The 25,796-nt window shown below is 44.5% G+C and overlaps 1 protein-coding gene across 3 annotated transcripts in view; it reads left to right on the top strand.

The window, feature by feature from the left end:
* The window catches only part of CSGALNACT1 (chondroitin sulfate N-acetylgalactosaminyltransferase 1), a 332,678-nt gene that overhangs the window by 144,664 nt on the left and 162,218 nt on the right, over positions 1–25,796 (top strand). For 2 of the 3 annotated variants that reach the window (XM_018042046.1, XM_018042047.1), the window contains exon 2: positions 15,506–15,599. The gene's annotated coding sequence lies outside the window, so the exon portion shown is untranslated. Of the gene's footprint in view, positions 1–14,684; positions 14,814–15,093; positions 15,214–15,505; positions 15,600–25,796 lie in introns of those variants that run through there. The other variant, XM_018042045.1, reaches the window with a different exon arrangement.

The raw sequence follows: 25,796 nt of genomic DNA, 5'->3' as shown, positions 1-25,796 counted from the left end.
TTGCAAGAGACGCGTGTACCCCAGTGTTCATTGCAGCACTGTTTATAATAGCCAGGACATGGAAGCAACCTAGATGCCCATCAGCAGATGAATGGATAAGAAAGCTGTGGTACATATACACAATGGAGTATTACTCAGCCATTAAAAAGAATACATTTGAATCAGTTCTAATGAGATGGATGAAACTGGAGCCTATTATACAGAGTGAAGTAAGCCAGAAAGAAAAACACCAATACAGTATACTAACACATGGAATTTAGAAAGATGGTAACGATAACCCTGTATGTGAGACAGCAAAAGAGACACAGATGTATAGAACAGACTTTTGGACTCTGTGGGAGAGGGAGAGGGTGGGATGATTTGGGAGAGTGGCATTGAAACATGTATAATATCATGTAAGAAATGAATCGCCAGTCTATGTTTGATACAGGATACAGGATGCTTGGGGCTGGTGCACGGGGAAGATCAGAGAGATGATATGGGGTAGGAGGTGGGAGAGGGGCTCAGGATTGGGAACTCATGTACACCCGTGGCAGATTCATGTCAATGTATGGCAAAACCAATACAGTACTGTAAAGCAAAATGAAGTAAAAATTAAAATTAAAAATGAATCTGCCTGCAATGCAGGAGGCCCTGGTTCTATCCCTGGGTTGTGAAGATCCCCTGGAGAAGGGAAAGGCTACCTGCTCCAGTATTCTGGCCTGGAGAATTCCATGGACTGTTCCACGGGGTCACAAAGAGTCAGACACGACTGAGTGACTTTCACTTTCACATTTGCTTTATCCATTCATCTACTAATGGACATGTACATTGCTTCCATGTCTTGGCTATTGTAAACGATACTTCAGTGAACATAAAGGTGCATATATCCTTTGGAATTGCTGTTTTTGTTTTCTTTGAGTAAAAACCTACAGGTGAAATTGCTGGATTATATGGCAGTTCTGTTTTTATTTTTCCAGTGAATCTCCATGCTGATTTCCACATTGGCTATATCAACTACTTTCCCTCCAGCAGTGCACAAGTGTTCCCTTTTCTCCACATCTTGCTACTCCTGGTGCTTTTGATGGGGGCCATTCTGACAGGCATGAGGCGTTATCTCACTGTGGTTTTGGGCTGCAGTTCCCTGATGATTGGTGATGCTGAGCATCCTTTCATGTGTCTTCTGGCCATCTGTGTGTCTTCTTGGAAAAATGGCTTTCGTGTCTTCTGCTCATATCTCAGTTTCAGGTTTGTTTGTTTCGATGTTGACTTGTATGAGAACTCAAATCAGATTTATCCTTTGCAAATAGCTTCTCCCATTCAGTAGGCTGCCTTTTCATTTTATTGATTGCCTCCTTAACTGTGGAGGAGTTTTTTAGTTTGCTGTATTTCCATTTGTTTATTTTTACTCTTTTTTTGGCCTGAGAAGACATATCAAAAATATATTGCCAAGACTGATGTCAAAGATCATATTGTTTATGTTTTCTCCTAGGAGGTTGATGGTTTCATGTCCTGCATATAAGTCTTTAATCATTTTGAATTTATTTTTGTACATTTTGTGAGAAACTAGTTCAGTTTGATTCTCTTGCATGTCACTGTCCTGTTTTCCGACCACCATTCAGTGAAGAGGCTGTCTTTTCTTCATTGTATATTCTTGACCCCTTTGTCATAGGCTAATTGGCCGTATGAATGTGGATATATGTCTGAACTCTTTTCTGTTCTTTTGAACTATGTGTCTGTTTTTCTGTCAGTTCCATACCATTTTTATTACTCTAACTTTGTAGTGTAGTCTGAAGTCAGTTCTGTGAAAAATATTTTACTTCTTTGCAAAATGCCATTGGAATTTTTTATAGAAATTGGGTTGCATCTATAGATTGAGCAGTATGGTCTTGTTAACAATATTCTTTCAGTCCACGAGGATACATGTCTTTCCGTCTGTCTGGTCATCCTCAGTTTCTTTTGTCAGGATCTTAGAGTTTTCTGAGTACAGATGTTTCACCTCCTTGATTAGACTTATTCCTAGGTATCTTATTCTTTTTGATGCAATTGTGAATTGGATTATTTTCTTTGTTTCTCTTTCTGACAGTTTGTCAATAGTTTGTTATAGAAATAACAATGGGTTTCTGTATATTGATTTTATAGCCTGCAGCTGGACTGAACTCCTTTATTAGTTCTAACAGCTTTTTTGGTGCCATCTCTAGGATTTTCTGTGTATAGTATTATGTCATCTGCAAATAGTGAGTTTTACTTCTTTTCCAGTTTGGGCGCCTTTCTTTTTCTTTTCTGATTGCTGTGGCTAGGATTTCTAACACTATGTTGAGTAACAGTGCTGAGTGTCAGCATCCTTATCTTGTTCCTGATCTTAGAGAAAATGCTTTCAGTTTTCCACCAATGCGCATGATGCTAGCTATGGGCTTACTGTATATGGTCTTTGTTATGCTGAGTTACGTTTCCTCTATGCCAGTTTGTTGAGAGTGTTTATTGTAAATGGATGTTGAATTTTGTCAAAAGTTGTTTCTTCATCTATTGAGATGATCATATAATTCTTATACTTCAATTTGCTATTGTAGTGTATCACATTAATTGCTTTGCAGATATTGAGCCATCTTACATCCTCAGGTAAATTCCACTTCATCATGGTGTATGGTCCTTTTAATGTACTGTTGAATTTGACTTACTAATATTCTGTTGAGCATTTTTGCATCTGTGTTCATCAGTGATATTGGTCTGTAATTTTCTCTTTTGTTGGGGTATCTTTGTCTGGTTTTGTTATCAGGGTGATGTGGTCCTGGTAGAATGAGTTTGAAAGCATTCCTTTCTGTTCAGGTGTTTGGAATAGTTTGAGAAGGATAGGTGTTTGGTAGAATTCATCTGTGAAGGTGTCTGGTCCTGAACGTTGGCTTACTGGGAGTTTGTAAAATTGCCAGTTTAATTTTTTTGCTAACAATTGATCTGCTCATATTTTCTATTTCTTCCTGGTTCATTCTTGGGAGATTTCACATTTCTAGGAATTTGAAATTTCTTCCAGGTTGTCCATTTTATTGGTATATAGTTGTTTGTAGTAGTCTCTCATGATTCTTTGTATATCTGTGGTGTTGGCTGTAACTTCTTTTTTATTTCTGTTTTTATAGATTTGGGCCCCCTCCCCCCCTTTTTTTTTTCTTGATGAATCTGGCTAAAGGCTTATCAATCTGTTTATATTTTCAGAGAAGCAGCTCTTACTTTCACTGATCTTTTCTATTCTTTTTGTTTTTTAGTCTCTATTTTATTTAATTCTGCTCTGATCTTTTTTTTTTTTCTCTCCTTCTGCTAACTTTAGGTTTTGTTTTTTCTTCTTTTTCTAGTTTCTCTAGGGGTACGTTTAGGTTGTTTATTGAGATTTTTTTTTTTTCTTGTTCCCTAAGGTAGGTGTTATCATTATCAACTTACCTTTCAGAACTGCTTTTGCTATATTTGCTGATTTTGGATCATTGTGTTTTCATTTTCATTTGTCTAATTTTGGTGTTTTCTGTTTAGAGAAGTTTAGCATTTCGTGCAAAGCCAGTTTAGTGGTGTTGAACTCTTTACCTTTTGCTTGTCCATAAAACTTTCTTTCTCAAACTTGAATGATAGGCTTGCCAGGTATGCATGCTACATCGCTTCAGTCATGTCCAATTCTGTGTGACCCCGTGGACTGTAGCCCACCAGACTCCTCTGTCCATGGGGATTCTCCAGGCAAGAATACTGGAGCGGGTTGCCATGCCCTCCTCCAGGGGATCTTCCCCACCCAGGGATCGAACCCATGTCTCCTGCATTGGCAGGTGGGTTCTTTACCACTAGCACCACCTGGGAAACCCCTTGCCAGGTATAGTATTCTCCTTTCTTCTTATGTTTTGAATATATTGTGTCACTCCCTCGGACCTGAAAAATTTCTGCTGGAAAGTCAGAGGATAGTCTTAGGGGAGTTTCCTTCCATGTAACAAGTTGCTTTTTTCTTACTGCTTTCGGGGTCCCCTCTTTATCTTTAACTCTTGTTAGTTTACTTACAGCATGTCTTTGTGTGGACCTCTTTGGGTGCATCTTGTTTGGGACTCTCAGTGCTTCCTTCCTGGGCTTAGATGTCTAATTTCTTTTCCCAGGTTAGTGAATTTTTCAGCTATTATGTCTTCCAATAAATTCTCTGCCCCTTTCTCTCTCTTCTCCTTCTGGGACCCCTAAAATGTTAGCGTTAATATGCTTGAGTTGTCTCAGAGGTCTTTTAAGCTGTCCTCACATTTATTTATGTAGATTAAACAATTTTTTTTCATTGACGTATAATTGATTTACAATGTTGTGTTAGTTTGAGGTGTATAGTACAATGATTCAGTTATAAATACACATATATCTATTCTTTTATACAGGAAATGTTCTGGGGGGGGGGTAGTGCACGCCCCTCAACAGGGCAGCATGCTTGGGAGTGCCCCTGTGTTCGCTCTGGGGGCTCTTCTGCTGGGATGAGGCTGACTTCTCGGGGTGTGGCTGGTGGGCAAGGCTGTCCTTGGTTGGCTGACAGGTTCTCCCACATGTGCCCCACTGGCCTTCAGAGCCAGACATTCTGGGGGGCTTGTCTTTCCATCGCAGGACCCCTGGCATGTGGAATGCAGTGTGAGGCTTGGACCCCTTGATTGTGAGGGAAAGCCTCTGCAATTGTGGCTATCCACCAGGTGTACAGGTCTTGACTGTACCGTGTCTCCGACCTCTGACCCATCTCCTCGAGGTTCTTTTGATGTATATTTAGTTGTGGAAAATCTTTTCTGTTGCTCTTTTCATGCTCATAGATAGTTGCCCTGTAAATAACTGTAATTTTGGTGCGTCTGCGGGAATAGATGAGCTCAGGATTTTCCTACCTTAGCGTCTCGGCCACACCTCCCAAATCAACATTGTAGAGTTTTTAAAGTGAAAAAGATTGTTAGTGTGTAGAGGAGAACATGGTGGGCTCTGACTGGGGGACTCTTCTCCTTTTCCTTGGACTTTCCCTTAGGGTGGTCCCTTGGGAACAGAATATCTTTGGGGAATAATGAAGGAATTTGCGAGGTGTGGGAGAGCTCCAGGTATCTTAAGGGATGGAGGAAGCTTTGTATTGGAAATGTGTTTGTGTCATGGAAAATTTTTTATTCAAGTTACAAAATGCAAGGGGTATTATCCCAAAGAGAACTGGCAGAATCACCAAGCTGGAAGGAGTCTTCAGTTCAGCTCAGTTCAGTTCAGTTGCTCAGTTGTGTCCGACTCTTTGTGACCCCAGGAACTGCAGCACACCAGGCCTCCCTATTCATCACCAGCTCCAGGAGTTCACTCAAACTCACGTCCATTGGGTCGGTGATGCCATCCAGCCATCTCATCCTCTGTCGTCCCCTTCTCCTCCTGCCCCCAATCCCTCCCAGCATCAGAGTCTTTCCAGTGAGTCAACTCTTCGCATGAGGTGGCCAAAGTATTGGAGTTTCAGCTTTAGCATCATTCCTTCCAAAGAACACCCAGGGCTGATCTCCTTTAGAATGGACTGGTTGGAAGGAGTCTTAGGAATCAATTAGTCCAAACCCTTGATTTTACTGAAGAGGAAATAGACTCCAGGAAGAGAAATGGCTTACCCAAGTGTATAGTCATCACCGAGGACACGGCCAAACCCAAAGCTTCTGGGCATGATTTCCCCTGCTCCCCCACCACAGTTCTCCTACCTCCCACCATTGCTTCATTACTGACTTTTCTGAATAGCCTTCAGACTTAGAAATGTCGCTGTTTCACGTACAGAGTTTCTTTAAGCCATCAGAGGTGTGAGTCAGCAAATCGTGACCGACAGCCTTGGTCTAGGATCCTGTGTGTCTAGCAGAGGGAGAGATGTAGTTCAGAAGCTCAGCCTGGGTTTATACCTAGCTCCACCTCTGGGCTGGTGAAGGGTGTGAAGCCAGATACTTGACTTCTTTGAACTTTGATATCCTCATCGTGATAGGCAGTGCCTATGCCTTAGGTTCCTTAGGTGAGGAGCAAATGGCTCTGTCCGTAAGACCGGGGCCTGGTCTAGAGTGTATGTGTCCCCAGTTGTGCCCAGCTTTTTGCAACCCCATGGACTGTAGCCCGCCAGACTTATCTGTCCATGGAATTTTCCAGGCAAGAAATATTGGAGTGCGTTGCCACTTCCTACTCCAGGTCATCTTCCTGACCCAGGGATCACACCTGTGTCTCCTGCATTGGCAGGCGGGTTCTTTACCTTTTGTGCCACCTGGGAAGCCCTGGTCTATAAGTGCTCAATAAATGTTAGCGGTTGTTACTGTAACTCTAAAGGTAGTTAGAACTCTTTCTATCAAACATATGAAGGAAATAAAAAACTATGTTTATATGTGTGTATATATAAACAACAATCATAAATCTTGCTTCTGGAGGCTTTTATGGGTTCTAGTCTAGCGTGTTGTTTTCTATAGCTTTTCATCCAACAACTATCTTAATTGCCTCAAAATATAACTACTCAGTCTTTAAAAAATTTTTCCCTATTTTTGTCTATTCAGTAATTGCTCTGCAATAAACTCACATATTTAAAGTATACATGGGCTTCCCTGGTGGTTCAGTAGCCCCAGTGCTGGGGACCCAGGTTCCATCCCTGGTTGGAGAGCCAGATCTCATATGCTGCAGCTAAGAGTTCTCACCGACGACTAAAAGGTCTCACACGCTGCGGCGGAGATCGAAGCTCAAAGGTCCCATGTGCAGCAATGAAGACCTGGTGCAGCCAAATAAATAAATATTTTGAAAAAGATGCATTCCACCTTCAGAGGTACTATAAAAAAAATTAAGTATACAACTTGATTAGTTTTTTTAAAAATTTATTTATTTATTTTAATTGGAGGCTAATTACAATATTGTAGTGGTTTTTGCCATACATTGACACGAATCAGCCATGGGTGTACATGTGTTCCCCATCCTGAACCCCCTCCCTCCTCCCTCCCCATCCCATCCCTCAGGGTCATCCCAGTGCACCAGCCCTGAGCACCCTGTCTCATGCATCAAACCTGGACTGGGGATCTGTTTCACATATGGTAATATACATGTTTCAATGCTATTGGTTTTAATACACATATGAAACCATCCCCCAAATCAAGATAGTGATCAGATACACATCACCAGGAGAGTTTCCATCTGCCCCTTGGTAATCACACCATGCTGCCTCTCCTGGCGCCCCCGACCCTCTATGCCCACCCCCAGGCAAACTCTGACCTGCTAGAATTTTATATTATGGAATCATACAGTATATTTTCTATTTGTCTGGCTTCTTTCCATCAGCATGATTATCATTCTTACTCCTACATGGACCAATAGTTCATTCTTTCTTACTGCTTATTACTCCCAATATTGTTTTTGTTTACTCTTTACCCCTGTCTTGCTTAACTGGACATGGCATGGAATGAAAATGTATTTTAATGATTTTAAAAATATTTATTGGGTTAAATATCTGTGTTTCTCGTTCTTACTTTTCATTTTGTTGTTATCTGGTATATGTAGTAAGTAGTATACAGAAATTGTAGATTTCTTGAGAGTAACACCCATTGTACTCTGTATGCATATTTTAAAAAATTGATATCTATAAACAGTATTGCTATTTATTTGAACATTGAGATTACAATTTTCTCCTGTCTTGCTGACTCTCAGGTACCAAAAAAAGCATCCTTCCCTTGGCCTGACCCAATAAATTGATTGAATAAATTCAGTTCTATAAATATTTACACATAGTTTTCATTTTCATGGTGAAATATTTCTTCTGTTGATGTTTAAATCTTTTTTTTTTTTTGAAAGTAGGAACAGTATGTTCTCAATTTCCTCGCAGCTGGAGCATAACATGAAGTAAACTAAAAAAAAAATAGCCTCAGCAAAAGTAATATATTTGCAAGATAATAAGAGATCATTTGAGAGGCAAGTCTATTTTTCTAATGTTCTTTACCAGCACCATGGTATCTCTTAACTGTTGACACTTCTGCATCTGGGAAGGAGCAAGATAAAAATTACCATTCAGAATACCTGTTCAAGTTTGGTGAAAGATTTAATTTCTTCATCTGTCACTGTGTCACGAGCCCTGTGAATACTATAGATCAACCCTCGGTGCCAGAAGTGCTAGAGACTTGGCAGCATTGTGGGTAGAATTTAGCCAGAAGGAATTGTCAAGAAGCCAGAAAAAACAAGCTTCACCCATTCTGCACCTCAGCCTTGTGTTCTGGGTGGCTGTCCTGGGAAACCTGGGAATGCAGTAATTTAAAAAACTGAGCCCATAAATGGAGACGTATATACTGACCTTAACGATGCTGCAAGGATTCTAGGAGCAAGATAGACTTTTATGGAACACAATAAAAAGTAATTCAGTTACATTCTGTGCTGGAAGGTACCTTAGAGATGATCTGATCCAAACTTTCATTTTGTTGATGACCAGCCCAAGGTCACACAGTAACTTAATGGCAGAACTGGGGCTAGACCAGGGATTTCTGAGCGACGCATGCATTTTCTATGTGGGCCCTCTCAGCGTTCCTGCCCCTGTTGTGTTGGGGCTGGTGTGTTAGAGTGTTCGGTGCTGGAAGGTGGGATTTGCTCTCTCTGAGCTGCCCTGTGGAGGGGTCTGTGTTCCCTGGGGCACTGCATCTGAGCTCTCTTCTTCCTGAGCATCTTGTCTTCTTAGGGGGTGACTTTATTCTGCTGAATGGAGAGCTGTGCTTCTGGCTCTATCAGTTCTGTGAGGTGTGACGTTTGGTTAATGGGCAAACCCATGCTTTTGATGGTCAGCTTACTCATTATCAACTAGTCTGGTAAAATCACTATACTCAGGAGGCTGTACCTTTAAGTCTTGAAAGAGCTTCTGCTTTTGAAAGCTCGTCCCTCATCTTCACATCCAAGTCCAGTCCTGCTCATCTCCCTTCATCTGTGCTGTTTGTTTCTCTCTGTGATGTATCTCCCCCACCGATGGAATCCTCGTGGGGAAGGGAGGCAGCCGATAAAGACCACCCTCCTTCACCGAGAACCACTGGCCCGATCCAGCCAGATTTGGAAAAACAGACTAAGACGTTATGGACTTGCCTAAGGTCTCATAGTAACATGTTTAAGATGATGCCTTAGTCCTGGCTGCTATAAGAGAACATCCAAACACACACTGGGAGGCTCATCAACAGCAGTCATTTGTTCTTCACAGTTCTGGAGGCTGGAAGTCCAAGATCACGGGTGAGCACGGTCTGGTTCTGATGAGGGCCCTTTTCTGGGCTGTGGACAGCTGACTTCTCACTGTGTCCTCACAAAGCAGAAAAAAAAAAAAAAAAAAGCAAGCTACCTTTCTTGTTACATCTCATAAGGGCACTAATCCACTCAAGAGAGTAGCACCCTCATGACCTAATTACCTCCCAAAGACCCCCATCTCCAAATACCAATGTATTGGGGTTAGAATTTCAACACAGTCCATAACAGATGAAAACCCGTTCCCACACCGTGCCCAGGGTTGAGTGCTACAGGCCTCCCTCACTGGCATCTGTGATGTCAGCACATACCTGGCAGCTGCAGTGTCTCAGACAGGCAGGGCTGGCCCGGAGGGGTTTCAGAGAGGGTGTGTAACTGCAGACTCTCCTGAGAAAGAGCTCTCTTATAAAGGAGCATCAGCTGTCTCAGGTTCAGTCCCTGGGTCAGGAAGATCTCCTGGAGGAGGGCATGACAACCCACTCCAGTATTCTTGCCTGGAGAATCCCATGGACAGGGGAGTCTGGTGGGCTACAGTCCATGGGGTTGCAAAGAATCAGACATGACTGAAGTAACTTAGTTCGCACATCAGCTGTCTGTCTGTATCCCAACTGATGTAGGAGAAAGATGTGTGATTGGTCTCACCATCAATGGCAAACAGGGCACTTTAGTCTCTTTTCTAGAGATTGGCAGTAACTGATTCCCCCCACTTCTAGCCTGTCTTTTCTGATGCTCTAATAGCATATTATTTGTGACTCTATTTAGCATATGAATCATTTCATTCTCCCTTGTATTAGCAGTTTTCATGTTGACAGTATAGGAGACGGCACACACAGGGCCCTCATGGGGACCCCACAGCCCACTTTGTAAATGCTTGGAATTTAAGGAGATACACTTATACTTGATACCCTTTAAGGCAACATTAGACCCATACATTTTAAAAGAGACTTCAAATAATTTAGCAACATAATCTTGCTCATCATCTTGGCAGCTCTGTTCATAGCATAGTAAGTAATGCTCAAAATTCTCCAAGCCAGGCTTCAGCAATACGTGAACCATGAACTTCCCGATGTTCAAGCTGGTTTTAGAAAAGGCAGAGGAACCAGAGATCAAATTGTCAACATTTGTTGGATCATCGAAAAAGCAAGAGAGTTCCAGGAAAGCGTCTACTTCTGCTGTATTGACTGCTTCTGATTTAAGGCCTTTCACTGTGTGGACCACAATGAACTGGAAAATTCTTAAAGAGACGGGAATACCTGACCACCTGACCTGCCTCTTGAGAAATCTGTATGCAGGTCAGGAAGCAATCGTTAGAACTGGGCATGAAACAACAGACTGGTTCCAAATAGGGAAAGGAGTACATCAAGGCTGTATATTGTCACCCTGCTTATTTAACTTCTATGCAGAGTACATCATGAGAAATGCTGGGCTGGACGAAGCACAAGCTGGAATCAAGATTGCCGGGAGAAATATCAATAACTTCAGATATACAGATGACACCACCCTTAATGGCAGAAAGCAAAGAACAACTCTTGATGAAAGTGAAAGAGGAGAGTGAAAAAGTTGGCTTAAAGCTCAACATTCAGAAAACGAAGATCATGGCATCTGGTCCCATCACACTTCATGGCAAATAGATGGGGAAACAGTGGAAACAATGAGACCTTATTTTGGGGGGGCTCCAAAATCACTGCAGATGGTGACTGCAGCCATGAAATTAAAAGACGCTTGCTCCTTGAAAGAAAAATTATGACCAACCTAGATAGCATATTGAAAAGCAAACATTACTTTGCCAACAAAGGTCCGTCTAGTCAAGGCTATGGTTTTTCCAGTGGTCATGTATGGATGTGAGAGTTGGAGTATAAAGAAAGCTGAGCACCGAAGAATTGATGCTTTTGAACTGTGGTGTTGGCGAAGACTCTTGAGAGTCCCTTGAACTGCAAGGAGATCCAACCAGTCAGTTCTAATGGAGATCAGTCCTAAAAATTCATTGGAAGGACTGATGCTGAAGCTGAAATTCCAATACTTTGGCCACCTCATGCGAAGAACTGACTCATTAGGAAAAACCCTGATTCTGGGAATGATTGAAGAGGAGGGGATGACAGAGGATGAGATGGTTGGATGGCATCACCAACTCAACAGACGTGAGTTTGAGCAAGCTCCAGGAGTTGCTGATGGACAGGGAAGCCTGGTGTGCTGCAGTCCATGGGGTCGCAAAGAGTCAGACACGACTGAGCAACTCAACTGAACTGATCTGTGCTTATCACCGTTTATCAGGGTGATAAATTGAAGTGAAGATAGTGAGGATGGCCACTTCACGGGCAGGGTTAGGAATGAGAAAGGGGCATCATCTCATTCCCTGGTGGCTCAGCAGTAAAGAATCCACCTGCCAAAGCAAGAAACCTGAACTCGATTCCTGGCCTGGGAAGATCCCCTGGAGGAGAAAATGGCAACCCACTCCAGCATTCTTGCCTGGAGAATCCCATGAACAGAGGAACCTGGTGGGCTGCAGTCATGGGGTCACAAAGAGTCAGACACGACTGAGCGACTGAACAGCAACACGTGCTCATCTCATTTGCTCTGCGTCTTTACACACAAGACCAGGACGCAGAGACTCTGTTGTTCGTTTCACAGAATAACAGAAGACAGGGTTTTGGGGGAAGAACTCATGACTTTTAAAATGTTTCCTAAAATGTACTGTTTTCAGTAGAATTATTTAATGTGGAAGGAATCTTGTCAAGAATATAGTAACATGCCATTTGTAACGTGTAGCATCCAAGGGCACTTTCTCTTCTGAAACATTCTTGAGAAGGATAATTTTAGAAGTTGGCTGCATACTTCCCGACCCTAAGTCTGCCGCGTCTCCCAGCGCAGTTACCCAGAGGACTCCGTTGATTAACACAAATGAAAACACTACCATCAAGATTTTAAAACATGTATATTATTATCCACATGTGTACACACACAAAAAAACCCCCCTGGGCAGCTTGAGTTGGCCGGTATGTTTCTAGTCTATCGGTGCTTTGGTTTGTTATGTTAGGCAGGCTTTTTTTCTTATTTTTCATATTTCAGGAATCAATGTGTCTGATACTGATGTGGTTTAGATGGATTAAAGATTTAGATTTACATGTATGAATGTGAGGAAGCCTTGGAACTTAAGGTACCTGCCTTGAGGACCAGCCATGCCTTAGAAGTTCTTTGGAAGTCCTGGGAACTTTCACTTACTCATTGTGCGTTGAACAGTACAGCTTCCCAGATTGTTAAAAGAGCACTGACCTCAGTGTCCTTGTTTTCAACTTCTCTTTTCCATAGTTGATTTTTGGCGATCTCCTTTGACGTGATTAAAAGCTGACTTATTTATGGAGTGCTGCTAATTGATGGATGTCGAACTCTGTTAACTGTGGAGGGGGAGTGGCGGGGGCAGGCTTCCCAACCTTTCAAATCCCAACTGGGAAATTTCCAAAACTGAGTGTGTGGTTTTCCCATGGAACCTCTCCCAGCTACTCTCATGCACATCCTGCCCTCTCCTGCTCACTTTTTACCAAAACCAGAACTTGAGAGGCCACGGAAGCCCTGCCATAATCCTCTCTCTCTATGCCAAACTGAGGAGAGCACTAGGGCATCAGATGACTGGAGAGGGGCCCTCAGACCTGGACTCAGCCCAAGGGATGTCCTTGAGAACTAGTTTCTGAATTCGACAAAGCAAGGTGCTTGTCTCTGCTCTGTACCTGCAGTTGCTTTCTGGATTTAGCTTTTATTTTTAGCGCATTCTTATTGTCTCTGTCTTCGATACTCTGAAAGGCTTGTCCAAGAGCGGTTTGTCACTGTGATTTCTTGTGAAGAATGAGGGCTTCAGGAGTCTGGGGAGGGTCCTCAGATGCCGGCTGCGTGTCTGCAGGTTACCGCTGGCAGCCACCCACCTATTGGAGAACCACCCATGAGGACCACCATGTTGCATCCTCGAGGAAGCCGAGGCTTGCGTTTCTTTTTCTTTTTAGAGCTTTGGTTTTGAAGTCAGAAAAATCCTGGCTTTACCATATACCTGTCCGAGAGGCTTCTTAGCACCTTTGAGCCTCATTTTCCCCATCTTTAGAATGGGGAGGTTATGGCAGACTCCCATGGCATCGCTGTGGGGATGGCAGGAGCTCACCCTGGGAGCAGCTCTTGCAGTGTGAGGCAGGCACGTGGCAGGCGAGTGGGTGATGAGCCTTGCCGTCCTCCTAATGGGAGAAGCCCAGCTGCACACACCCCTGTCCTCTGTGTATCTGAGGCTCACCTCCAGTGATTTTCCATGATGGCACCTCCCCTCTCATCTTGACCTCTAGGGAGTCTTGCCAGTGGTTCTGCCTTCCTGTGTCTCTCCTTTTCTATTACCAGCGAGAGATGACCACCTTCTTAGGGCACCTGACGTTTGGAACTGCAAGGAGACAGTGTGCTTCCCGGAGTCGAGGAGCCGAGCGTCCGTGTGTGCTTTACTAGGAGGCGAGGAGAAGCAGGGCTGTCCTGTAACTCCTAACCTGTAGTCTGGCGTTGCCAGGACAGGCACTCGGGCTGGCCGGATGAATGGGGCCTCTGTGTGTGGATGAAAAAACCCAGCGTTTCTCTTCCAGTTGCTGCAGTTGAGAAGAACAAATTCGATTATTAATTTAATCATGTGGTAGCATGAGCTGACAGCCTATTTAGTTTCCTTGTTAAAACAAGTGTGGTTTTGAATGATGTGGACTTTCCCTCTTACTTAGATGGCAAAGAATATTCATTACAGATATCAATAAAGACCATGCTGGTGATCCCGCCTCCAAAGCTTGCCCCCGCTGCATGCAGAAAAGGCAGAATAGGACATTTAAGTGGCTGAGAATGAGAATGGGAGACTGGAAGCCAAATTATAAACTCATTTCAACTCCTGGCCCGCAGGCCCTAGAGTGGCCTTATTTGTTGTCAAGGATGGAAAACAACTCGGATTCAGGTCCAAGTGATTATTCGACTTTGGCATTGCTGCGGGGCTGCCAACTGCAGTTCCATTTAGACACAGATTAATTAGCCAGGCAGGGACGGAAGTGGGCTGGGAGAGAGAAGCCAGGAGAGGCAGCGCAGCGGGGGGACTGGCGGGGCCGGGGTGGGGGGAAGGCCCCGGCTGGCCCACTACTTCAACAGTTAACCCACAGGAAAGCGGATCCAGATGGCCCCTTCTATGGTGACGCACCTCACGCCGTACTGACTGACTCGATGTCCGTGCTGCAGAGAAAACTTTCAAACTTGGGCGCAGGGAGAAACAGCACGTGACAGCCCCCAGCACTGGCACCGGGAGGCCGACCCCGCGGACCTGAGCCGCTTATCAATTTGTCTTTGTCCCGCTGCAACCACCCTGGACCTTTTTTTTTTTTAATTATTATTTTTATTCCTGCCTGTGAAACGGGAACCATAGAGTATTTTCGTGTATGTGTATGTGTGTGTGTGTGTGTGTGTGTGTGTGTGTGTGTGTGTGTGTGCGCGCGCTATGACTTGAATTATAAAGACAGATGAGATGAAATCACAAACTCGGGAAAACACGACTCTGCGTAAAGGAGTTGAAGATCGAATTATTCGCGTCTGTTTAATCGCGGGGGCGAATCCTCTCCGGAGTGTTTCCCCCGGTGCTGTGCTCGTACCTCTTTTGCGTCCGCGTTGATCTCCGTGGACACAGGGGCGCTCGGTGGATTCCTGAAAGGCCGGGGGGCACAGGGCTGGACGGAGCGGGCGCAGGGGGGGCGTCCGGGGAGGAGGCGGGTCCCGCGGGCGGTGCGCGCCCGCCGGGCGGTGCTGGGGGCGTCCGCAGGGGCGGCGGGGGCGCGCGTCCCGGGGAGCTGGGCTCTCCAACTTCCCCGGGGTTTGCTGTTTTGTAACATTTCTTCCTTCCCTACGACCGACCATTAGAAAAAAGTGGCGGCGCGGCGCGCGGTCCCCCGACACCACCTGAACCGCGGCTTCGCTGCGGACTCTCAGCCCAGGCCCCGGCGCCTTCGGGAGCCAGCGGGCACCCTTCCTCCCTGCGAGGTTTGCTTTTTCTGGGTTCTTTTCCAAGAGTGTGACTCTGCTTTGCTTTTACACACGTATCTGCATGGCTCTCGGCATTTATTTTAAACCTGATCTTTTTTTTTTTTTTTTAAACAGATGCTTTGCATTTTACCTATTGAAATAGAAAAGGGAAAATACCATCCTGCTTTTTGGGGCAGGACTTTGGTTGGATAAATTGTATTTTAGATCCTAAGTGATTTAAAATTTTGTAATATCGTCTATATTTAAGACGTGGAAATTCCCAGAAGTGACTCCTATTTTTATTTTTTAGATTCCTTTCCATTTCAAGGAGGAAAGTCAAGATATCTTTACTCAGTGGAAGAATGATGTAGTTTCCTCCTAACCTTCTTTTCTTATGCTTCCAGGTAAGTGAGTCTGTTAATCATGAATTTCTTAAGAAATGAATCTTTGTATGGTCTGAGTTTATTCAGTATTCTGGCTATGTTTGAAATGTGCTGAATTTCATTTTACTTCCAATAGTTCCATTAATAACAGATTATTATTTTAAGATATGAGTACTTTTTCAAGGTAGTATAATTACTTGGCTGCCTTGGAAAATTCTTTTTTATTCACTTGTAAAGCCTGTAATTTACATTTAATTCTGCCAGCTTCTTCAGAATTTATCTCTTCTCAGAATGGCAAATGCCAATAATGTAGTTAGAAGAACTACGTAATTCTTTTTTTAAAAATTCACCTGAATAGGATCATTTGTTCTTCTTTTGGAAGTTGTGATGAAATGTTAAGCTTTCTCAGATATTTAACCCATAATCAAAAGGCCATTGTAATTTTTACCATGCTACAAAATAATTATTTAAATAAAATAGGAAATTGAAGGATGATCTTACTTTCTGACTTATAGCATCTCAGGGGAATACTTTCTAGAACTCTTGGAGAATAGTACCCTGACAGATTGTATGGTTGGTTTTAGATTTGGGGACACATGTAAATCTTGGGGACGTTGTTTTAGTTCCGCTCTTGTAAGCAGTGATTTTGAATTTCTCTACTATAAGATATTTTATTACATCTGGCAAGACTAAACTTTGAAAAAAAACTAAGAACTTCAGGGACATCATTAGTTGAAATGGAACACTATGAGATGGGAAGTCATGTATGCGGTTTTTACCTTCAGCAGAGCAAACCTTTATTTTAGTTTTCTATGGAGATGAATCTATAAATGTAAAAATGAAAATAGATGAGCTGTGCTCCCCATCTGCATACCTTCAAGAAAACCCAGTCACTGGTCTTCTTCATTCAACAAATTGCTAGAGAGGTTTTGTTTTGGTTTTTAATGTTTACTATTGTTGTACTGTTTGAGATAAAGGCTGAAAACCAACACGTTGGATGTGATTTTGTTTTAATGAACTGCTTTATACGCAAACAATGGCGAGTGAGGAGTTAAAGGGATTGTATCTGAGTTACCAGTAATGAAAAATAAAAACAACCTTGGCCAAAGTTACTAATATCCGCAATAAAACAATAGTAATAATACAAAAATAACCAAACAGTAATTGTTCACAAATTCTTTTCTGAGTAGAGACTGGAGTGGCTAAGAGGCCTAAGTGATCCAAGGCTACTTTGAGGGTCACAATGGAAGTCTTCTAATCTGAGGTATTTCAATGTTTAATGGTTTTGAAAATGACTTGGATGATGTGGAAGATAATAGTGTCATTAGAACATCATGATATTAAAACCTTGAGATGATTGTAGAAGAGAGCCAGAGTAAACTGTACAAAATAGAGAAGTAATGAGAAATAATCCAATTACAATGTTCATACCCCAGGATGAAGTGATGAGGGAGGCCCAGCTGGGTTTTGATGAGGGTCTGGTCTCTGTATGTCCTGCTGCAGAGACAGGGTGTTGATGGGGAGTCAGGCTGCACTGGGACAGCCTGGGAAAACCTCCAGGTTTCCAGGAACTGTGGGCTTCCCAGGTGGCGCTAGTGGTGAAACAACCCGCCTGCCACGCAGGAGACAAAAGAGGCACGGGCTAGAAAGATCCCCGGGAGGAGGGCAGGGCAACCCGCCCCAGCATTCTTGGATAGAGGTCAGTATCGTGGGCATTATCCCATGGACAGAGGAACCTGGTGGCCTATATTCACTCCATAGGGTCACAAAGAGGCGGACACGACTGAAGCGACTTAGCATGCCTGCATTCTCCTTGTGATCTGAGTTCCTCATAGATGTAGGGCTTTGGAAGTCCCTCAATGGTGGACCTTCACCAGACCTGCAGGGGCCAGCCGTGTAAACTGGGAAAGAGTGGCTGGTTGGCAGGTGTACCTGCCCTGCGCACGGTGGTCCCGGAGTCCCAGCCGGGAGAGGTGGTTGGTGTTCACCAGCTCGAGGTGCTGGAAGGCTCCCCCGGCGATCTCCTGGTCTCCTCCGTGTCCCCCTGGTGCCTTTGATACCGCCCGGCCTTCTCTGTGAATTGCTGCCCACTGAGTGCGTGACCGCACCCCGAGCCCAGTGTCTCCACACTCTCTCCCACCAGGAACTCTTCCTTCCCTGCCACCCTCCAGGGAACATTTACTGGTCCTTCAGTGGCAACCCCCCTGTGGGGCTTCTAGCACTCAGACACAGGTCCTGGCACCTGGATACGCTGAAAGAGGCATGGCATGGTTGATGAAAACAGAGGAAGGGAATATAGGGGGATCTGGGCCTATGGGAACCGCATCCCTCTGCTTCCCGCCCCCTCCAGAGTGGGCACCTGGCACTGTCTCCTCGTCACAGTCCCACGACGGCCGCCTGGGCCCCTGAGCAGGATGCTGACCCGGCGGGTCTCACTCTGTGATCCAGTTAGTTCCTCAGCTGCGGTCTGCGGGGTCCAAGCTCTGTTTGTGGCCAGATCACCGTGTAGTTCTTTGCAGCTCTGCGAGCCCATGCATGACACGTGTCTATCAGATAACGTGAAGTAGTAGCCGATGGCGTTTCCTTTTGGAACGAAGGGGTGTTACAAGTAAATATGGATATAAAACTATAATGGAGTAACTGGCAGGTTGTGCATATTTGCAAAACTAGAGAATCAGGTAGAGAAGTTTGTATAGATAGTTTACGAAGTGGCCTTCTTTGGGATCTGTTTTGGACTTCCACAGTCTTTCCACTTAATGGAATGAGACGTGAAGAATGTAAGCTTGTCATGAGTGCCAGTGTCTGCTGCTGCAATTTTCATTTATCCTTCTGAACCACAATTCCTTTTCCGCAGCTGGGGCTTCTCCAGGCCCGGCCAGGAGAGGCACTCTGGCCTGATGCGGCCTGCCACGGGGCGGCCGTCTCTTGTCTGCTGATTGTCACCTCCTCAGGCCTGGCTTTTGTCTTTTCTGCTCTGTTCCGGGGCTCTGCTCGTTGAGATTCTCCTTCCATCAAGTGGGTTTCTTGCTTCAGCCTCTCATGGCTGTGTCTTGCCCTGCTGGCCCCTCACTCCCCAACCCCCCCTCCTCCTTCCTCCGCGCCCCTCCTCACTGCGTTCCTGCTCTGGACTCAGCCCTGGAAATCCATCCTGGCCTTTGCCTGGCCTGGGGCTGGGCCCTGTCGCCTCCACCATCCTCCACTGTCTGCAGTTGTTCGCCTGCTGGGTCTTTGTCCTGTGGCCATCATCGTCCTCAAAGGGGGCTCCGTGTCTACGTTTGCAACGCCCAGCATATGTTTGTATGCACGTTCACAAACATTTGGATGAATTTCTGGTATCTGAAAACCCTCATCAGAACCAAGTATTGTCAGTATTTTAATTTGCTGAGGGCGTGACTGTACGGTCTGGGTGACTGAACACGCATACAGTCACAATATACCTGTCTGTTCTCTGTCTTCTTTTCCCCCCTCTGTCTTCTTTCTCTTTCACATTTGTTTTCTGTGCTACCGTGGATAGGAGGGATGTGCACTGGTGCTCTAACTCTAGTACCAGCGCCTGCGTAGGTTAAATAAATTCTTTTTTAAGTAAGTCACGGAAGGTTGGCCATAACCCAGGTGTCCACTGGTGGTGAATGGTTAAACAAAATGTGGTCTGTGCACTCCATGGAATAGTACTCAGCCCTAAAAAGGAAGCAGATTCTAACACATGCTACCACACGGATGTTGAACTCGAGGATGTTATACAACGGTGAAATCAGCCAATCACGAAAGGGCAGACACTGTATGATTGCACTTTTAGGAGGTAGCTGGAACAGTCATACTCATGACGACACAGAGTAGGATGGTGGTTGCCAGGGGTTGAGGGAGTGGAGGATGGAGTTGTTTAACACGGTTAAAATTTTCAAGACGAAGAAGTTCTAGAGAGTGATTGTACGACAGTGTGAATATACTTGAAAATTGTGAAGAAAATAAACTTTATGTTCTGTGTATTTTACCATAATTAAAGATAACAAAGTAAGTCAAAGACCTGACTTTAAAAAAGAATAATAATCCTTTAAAAGTAAAAAAAAAAAAGTTGAAAGGGATTTCTTTTTTTTTTTGCCACTTAATTTTTTTAATGAAAGGGATTTCTTTGATTTAGGGACTTTCCCTTCCTTGAGCTTAATTTTTCACTTGTGTAGAGTGTAAAAAAAAATGATTGATTTATGTACTTTTGGCTGTGTTGGGTCTTTGTTGTGGCGCTCGGGCTTCTCATTGCGGGGGCTTCTCTTGTTGCAGAGCACGGACTCCGGGGTGCTGCGGCTCAGTAGCTGTGGCCCACGGGCTTAGTTGTTCTGCGGCATGTATTATCGGCATGTTTTATCTTCCCCCAACCAGGGATGGAACGTGTGTCCCTTGCATTGACAGGTGGATTCTTAACCACTGGACCATCAAGGAAGTCCTACGTAGATTTTTAAGTCATTTTCATTAAAAAATTGTATTGTGTAAGAAAAACAAATTATCTTTCCATTGACGAGACCTTTGGAATTTACTTTTAGACCTTGTTATTCCTTTTCTTAGTGTTGCCTGTATTTTCAGTTAAAATCTGGTTCAAAATTACCCACTTCCTCACCTGTTTTTCTTCAGCAAAGGTAACAGGATCTTATTGCTCGTCTGGAAGTACTTGTATGACATTGAAAATCAGTATGAGGAGCAGGAATGTTTTTTTCTGTCCCGAGAAGAGGGCATGACAGAGTCTAGGGTTTAATTTGACTGCTCATAAGGAGACAGCTGGGCTTCCCTTGTGGTTCAGATGGTAAAGAATCTGCCTGCAGTGAGAGACCCCAGTTCAGTCCCTGGGTCAGGAAGATCCCCTGGAGGAGGCCATGGCACCCCACTCCAGTATTCTTGCCTGGGGAATCCCAGGGACAGAGGAGCCTGGCAGGCTGCAGTCAATGGGGTTGCAAAGAGTCAGACATGACTGAGCAACTATCTCTAATACTTTCAAGGAGACAGCTACTTTAAGTCTTGCCTTTTTATTTTATTTTTCCCATTACACTAATGGCCCTTTCAAGTGGAAAATCATGACCCTACAACTGTAAAGAAAACTCTGGTGCTTGAAAGGGCGCAGTTTCACAAGGTTCAGCTGACACCTGGGAAGCAGTTGTCTCAAAGTTTCTGACCCGTTAGGTAGTATGTTTCCTGAAGAATTTAAAATGAAACTTGAATCCCTTCAACCTAGGGGCACACTGGCAGAGAAGGGAAAGTAGAGATCGGGTGAGGCCGTGTGTGAAGGTTTGAGGGGAAAGTGGGAATGAAGGTCAGAGGCGGAGGGTGGGCAAAAGAAGGAATTAGGACCTTATGGAAACTTCCAGCTCAATTGTTACTGAGGTTTTTAATGTTCCAATGTGATCCTATGGTCAAGGCCTCTAGAAAAAATGAAATTCATCTCTACTATTGGGAAACTCATTCAGTTGATATTGTAAATTTTTTTGGTAAAGTTTTTTAAAAAAAACATGGTAATTAGGAGTAATAGTGTTTATACTCGAATGTTGTGATAAAGACATGCATATTTTCAATTCAACAAAAATGTGAGACTTATTGGGTTGGCCAAAAGGTTCATTTTTTTCCCCCATAAGATGGCTCTAGTAGCGTTTAGTTGTCTTTAACTTCATTCAAAACAATTTTGTTAGATTGTAATGTGACAGCTATCATATCAGCATGGATTTTAAAAAACTTACCAAGATTGGTGAATTGTTGTGTAGCTATAGTATTGTAGTAGCTTTAGTATTGAAGATGGAAGAAAAGCCCCAACATATTATGCTTTATTGTTTTAAGAAAGGCAAAAACGAAAGTGAAACACAAAAAATGATTTATGCAGCGTATGAGGAAGGTGCTGTGACTGAAGGAACGTGTCAGAAGTGGTTTGCAGAATCTCGTGCTGGAGATTTCTTGCTGGACGATGCTCCACGGTCGGGTAGACCAGTTGAAGTTGATAGCAACCAAAACGAGACATTAATTGAGAACAGTCAACCTTATGCCGCGTGGGAGGCAGGCAGCGTGCTCCAAGTATCAAAATCAGTCTTGAGCATCACATGCGCCAGCTGGGCACCAGCTTGGTCATCTTCACTGCTTCGATGTTCGGGCGCCACATAAGTTAAGTGGAAACACTATCTTGAGTGTATTTTTGCATGAGTCTCTACTTAAACATAACAAAAACATTACCTGTTTTGAAAACAAACTGTGAGGGATGATGAGAACTGGAAACTGTATAATAATGTAGAATAGAAGAGTTCATAGGGCGAGTGCAGTGAACCATCACCAACCACAGCAAAGGCTAGTCTTCATCCAAAGAAGGTAGCGTTGTGGATTTGGTGGGCCTGAAAGGGAGTCCTCTATTATGAGCTCCTTCTATAAAACCAAAAGATGAATTTCGACAGATACTGCTCCCAGTTAGACCAGCTGAAGGCAGCACTTGATGAAAATGTGTGGAATTGGTCAACAGAAAGTGCATAATTCTCTACCAGAGTACCACAAGACCGCATGTTTCTTTGATGACCAGGCAAAACTGTTACAGCTTTGTAAAGTAAAAACTGTTACTAATTCCTCCACTGGATTCACCAGACATTGCGCCTTTGGATGGCTTTGGGATTTTTTTTTTTTGGTCTTTGCAAAATTCTCCTAATAAAAAAAAATTCCATTTCCTGGAAGACTGTAAAAGGCACCTGAAATAGTTCTTTGCTTAAAAAGATAAAAAGTTTTGGGAAGGTGAAATTATGAAGTTGCCTGAGAAATGGCAGAGTGTAGTGGAACAAAATGATAAACATGTTCAATAATGTTTTTGGTGAAAATGAAAAATGAGTGTTTTGTTTTTACTTAAAAACCAAAGTAACTTTCTGGCCAAACCAACATATGCTAGACTTGAACCCTGTTGGTTACCGAGTGCCAGTTCTTGGATTGGAATCCAGTCCCTGGTGAAGGTGTCAGTCACCTGCAGAGAAATGAGAAAAATAAAGTGATGTTTTCAAAGAGCTAATATTCACTTTAAAGGAATAATGTTTACTTTGAGCTTCTGGTCTGTTTTCTTATATATTAAAATGTAAAATATTTATTCTTTTAGAATATACTGATGGTTAATATTTAAAATTTCTATTTCTTGGCAAATTAAAATGTTGTATATCATTCAGGATTCGAGGTTACAAGAACCAGAAGTGAACTAGACTGCCTTAGGAAAGGAATCTGTTGGAATTTGCACAAGGTCATGTGTGTGTGTGCTAAGTTGCTTCAGTTGTGTCCGACTCTTTGTAACCCCATGGACGGTAGCCCTTCAAACTCCTCTGTTCATGGGAGTCTCCAGGCAAGAATACTGAAGAAGTTTCCATGCCCTCCTTCAGGGAATCTTCCTGACCCAGGGATTGAACCAGCATCTCTTGTGGCTCCTGCAGGCAGGTTCTTTACCTCCAGCTCATATCTGATAAAACTTCTAGCCAGGGCTACTGGTATCATAAAATGTGTTTTCTAAGTTTATAAAACATGTGACAGCTTTGTCCCAAGCCAGTGGGGTATATACCAAGGGATAGAGGTCTTGATGGCTGGAAAATAATAGATTAACTTGAACTTAAATTAAGTACCATCACATGACATATACCACTGGCATTTTTTGATGATTTTCTGCAGCAAGGTGAAGTGTAACGTTACCTGTAGCCTTGGCCTCATTTGAGTCCTGCTGTTGGAATGGGAGCTGTCCCTGGGGGTGGATTAGCTACTTGCGTGTGGGCGCGTGTGTTGTTTTGTGTTAGGCAGTCACCTAACTTTTCTTCCTCTGAAGTTCTTGCTGTGTGTTTCAGTGTTATTTTTGCTTATCTCACTGTAATTTGATAAGGCATGTTAACCCTTGTAGTGCTTATTTAGGAAGCCAGATTGTGGAGCGTTCTAGAACACTCTGACCGCTGTTCTAGAAACTCTCGCTCCCCTTGGCTTGTCTGGTGACCTCCTCCGGTTTTCTCCCTCTTTCTGTGGCTTATCCTGGGTGCCCCCCTCCCCAGTCCTTACAGGTCCGTGTTCCCCAGCGTCCCATCCTCTCCGCCCTCTCGTTCTGTGTCATCCACGCAGTCTCCTCGGCTCTAGGTGCTGACCTTGTGCTGACCTCACGTTTGTTTCCCCAGCTCACTCTGCCGTCTGAAGTCCCCAGCTCCCTGCACTCATTATGCTCCCCTGGGCTCCCCCAGACCCCAGCCAGAACCCCCCAAGATACCCTGATGTTGTTACCATCACTCGGGGGCTTACATGGTCCTTCGCCAAGTGCCTGCACCCTGCCCATCCTCTTCCTTTTAAAAAAATTTTAATTAATTAACATTTTATTTTTTAATTTTGTGACTGTGCTGGGTCTTTGCTGCTGTGTCCTCCCCCTGGAACACCCTTCCAGGCTCCTCGGCTGGGCCAGTTCCTGCTGGTTCTCCATGACTTGACTCTGGAGGTCTCTCTTTCCAGGCTTCTCCCCTCCCCCTGAGCTGACCTGTGGGCTCCCCTCTCCTTTTATGGCCCCTACTGTGTGGTGTTACTGCATTTGGTTTTCTTGCCTTTTGTTCCTGTTACCTGGTCCATGGTGTCTGGAGCATCCTGAGCACCCCCAGGACCACTCCACACCCCCAGGGACTGGCGCTTACGCGGGTGCCCTGCAGGATGAATGGTTGGCAGGAGTTTGAGCGGGCCCGCCTACTCTCCTGCCGAGGAGGGGGGTGCAGCGGACTCGTGCTGTCAAGGGATTCAAACCAGCATCTTTCTTCCCACTTCTTCTCCTGGTCCATGCCTTCTCCTCTAAGAAGGGCTCTTGTTTTCTCCTGAGTCAAACTATGGGAGAAGCTGAGGATGAAGAAGTACATGAATGAAAGAAAATAGCTTGTCAGAAGGGCACCAGAGAAACAGCTTGCTTTATCCCCTCTCCTGCACGTCCCATCTCGTGTTTCCGGTTGTGTTTCTTTGGTTTGGGAAACACGCGTACGTGGCCACCGGTCTGCCAGCTTGCAGGCTGCATGCGAGCGTTTCTCCCCTCTAGGAGCAGACCGAAGGTGTATGTAGGCGTCTCCTTTCTCCTCCACTTCTTCTTCTTTAACTCAGGGCTCACAGGGTCTCACCCTGGCACTTCTGATTGTTCAGTTGATTGGTGTTGGAGTGGGTGCCTCCCTGTTTCTAGAGGCGAGGCAGTGGACTCCACACTGGCCCTGGAATTGGGGTTGGAAGCTCAGCTCCATTGCTTACCAGTGCGGTGAGATGGACAGGTTTCTGCACCCCTCTACCCTTCATCTGGAAAATGAGACAAACCTTTTAGAATTGTTGTGAGGATTGAGATGAATGTTTGTGAAGTACCTGGCACATCCTAAAGGTAGTCAGTCCTAAAGGAAATCAACCCAATGAATGTTCATTGGAAGGACTGGTGCTGAAGCTGAAACTCCAATACTTTGGCCACCTGATGCAAAGAACTGACTTATTGGGAAAGACCCTGATGCTGGGAAAGATTGAAGGCAGGAGGAGAAGGGGACGACAGAGGATGAGATGGCTGGATGGCATCACCGACTCAATGGATGTTAGTTTGGGGAAACTTCAGGAGACGGTGAAGGACAGGAAGCCTGGTGTGCTGCAGCCCATGGGGTCGCAAAGAATCAGACGTGACTTGAGCCGCTGAGTAACAATAACAACCTGGCACATAGTAGGGATGCAAGAGATTACCAGTATTAACTAATAGGATGTAAACATTTACATTTTTCCAAAATAGAAGATAAACCTGTGGTCCCTGCTCCTCCCTTTTCCTTTCCCAGCTTCCATAATGGAAAGAATTCGCTTGTGTATGGGCTAATTAATTAGTTAATTAAGCACACGTTGGTTTGCATGTTAGCCAGGAGTGCTCCACTGTGAGACACTGGAGGTTCAGGGAGATGCACAGTCCTGGTTCTATAGGAGCCCGTGGTGTGGTCCCTGAGCCACTGCACTGAGTCTTCGGGGATGCTGGGGACCCAGCCAGATCCCCCGGCTTCACTTGAAATCAGAATCTTTGGGGAGCTTGGTTGTTTCAGCTCTGGCCTCAGGAGCCTCAGAGTGACGTTAACTTCACCTTCTCATGGTGATCCTCGCTCCCAGGGCCCCCGAAGGAGCCGTGATCTCTGCTCCGGGCTTGACGTCTCGCTCTCTGCTGTTCCTGACTTACTCTGGAGCCTCCACCAGGCTGATGGCTGCAGAGCCTCGCTC

The sequence above is a fragment of the Capra hircus genome, chromosome 27 (assembly GCF_001704415.2).
Source record: "Capra hircus breed San Clemente chromosome 27, ASM170441v1, whole genome shotgun sequence".
NCBI classification, from domain to species: Eukaryota; Metazoa; Chordata; class Mammalia; order Artiodactyla; family Bovidae; genus Capra; species Capra hircus.
This window is presented reverse-complemented; position numbering and strand designations above follow the sequence as displayed.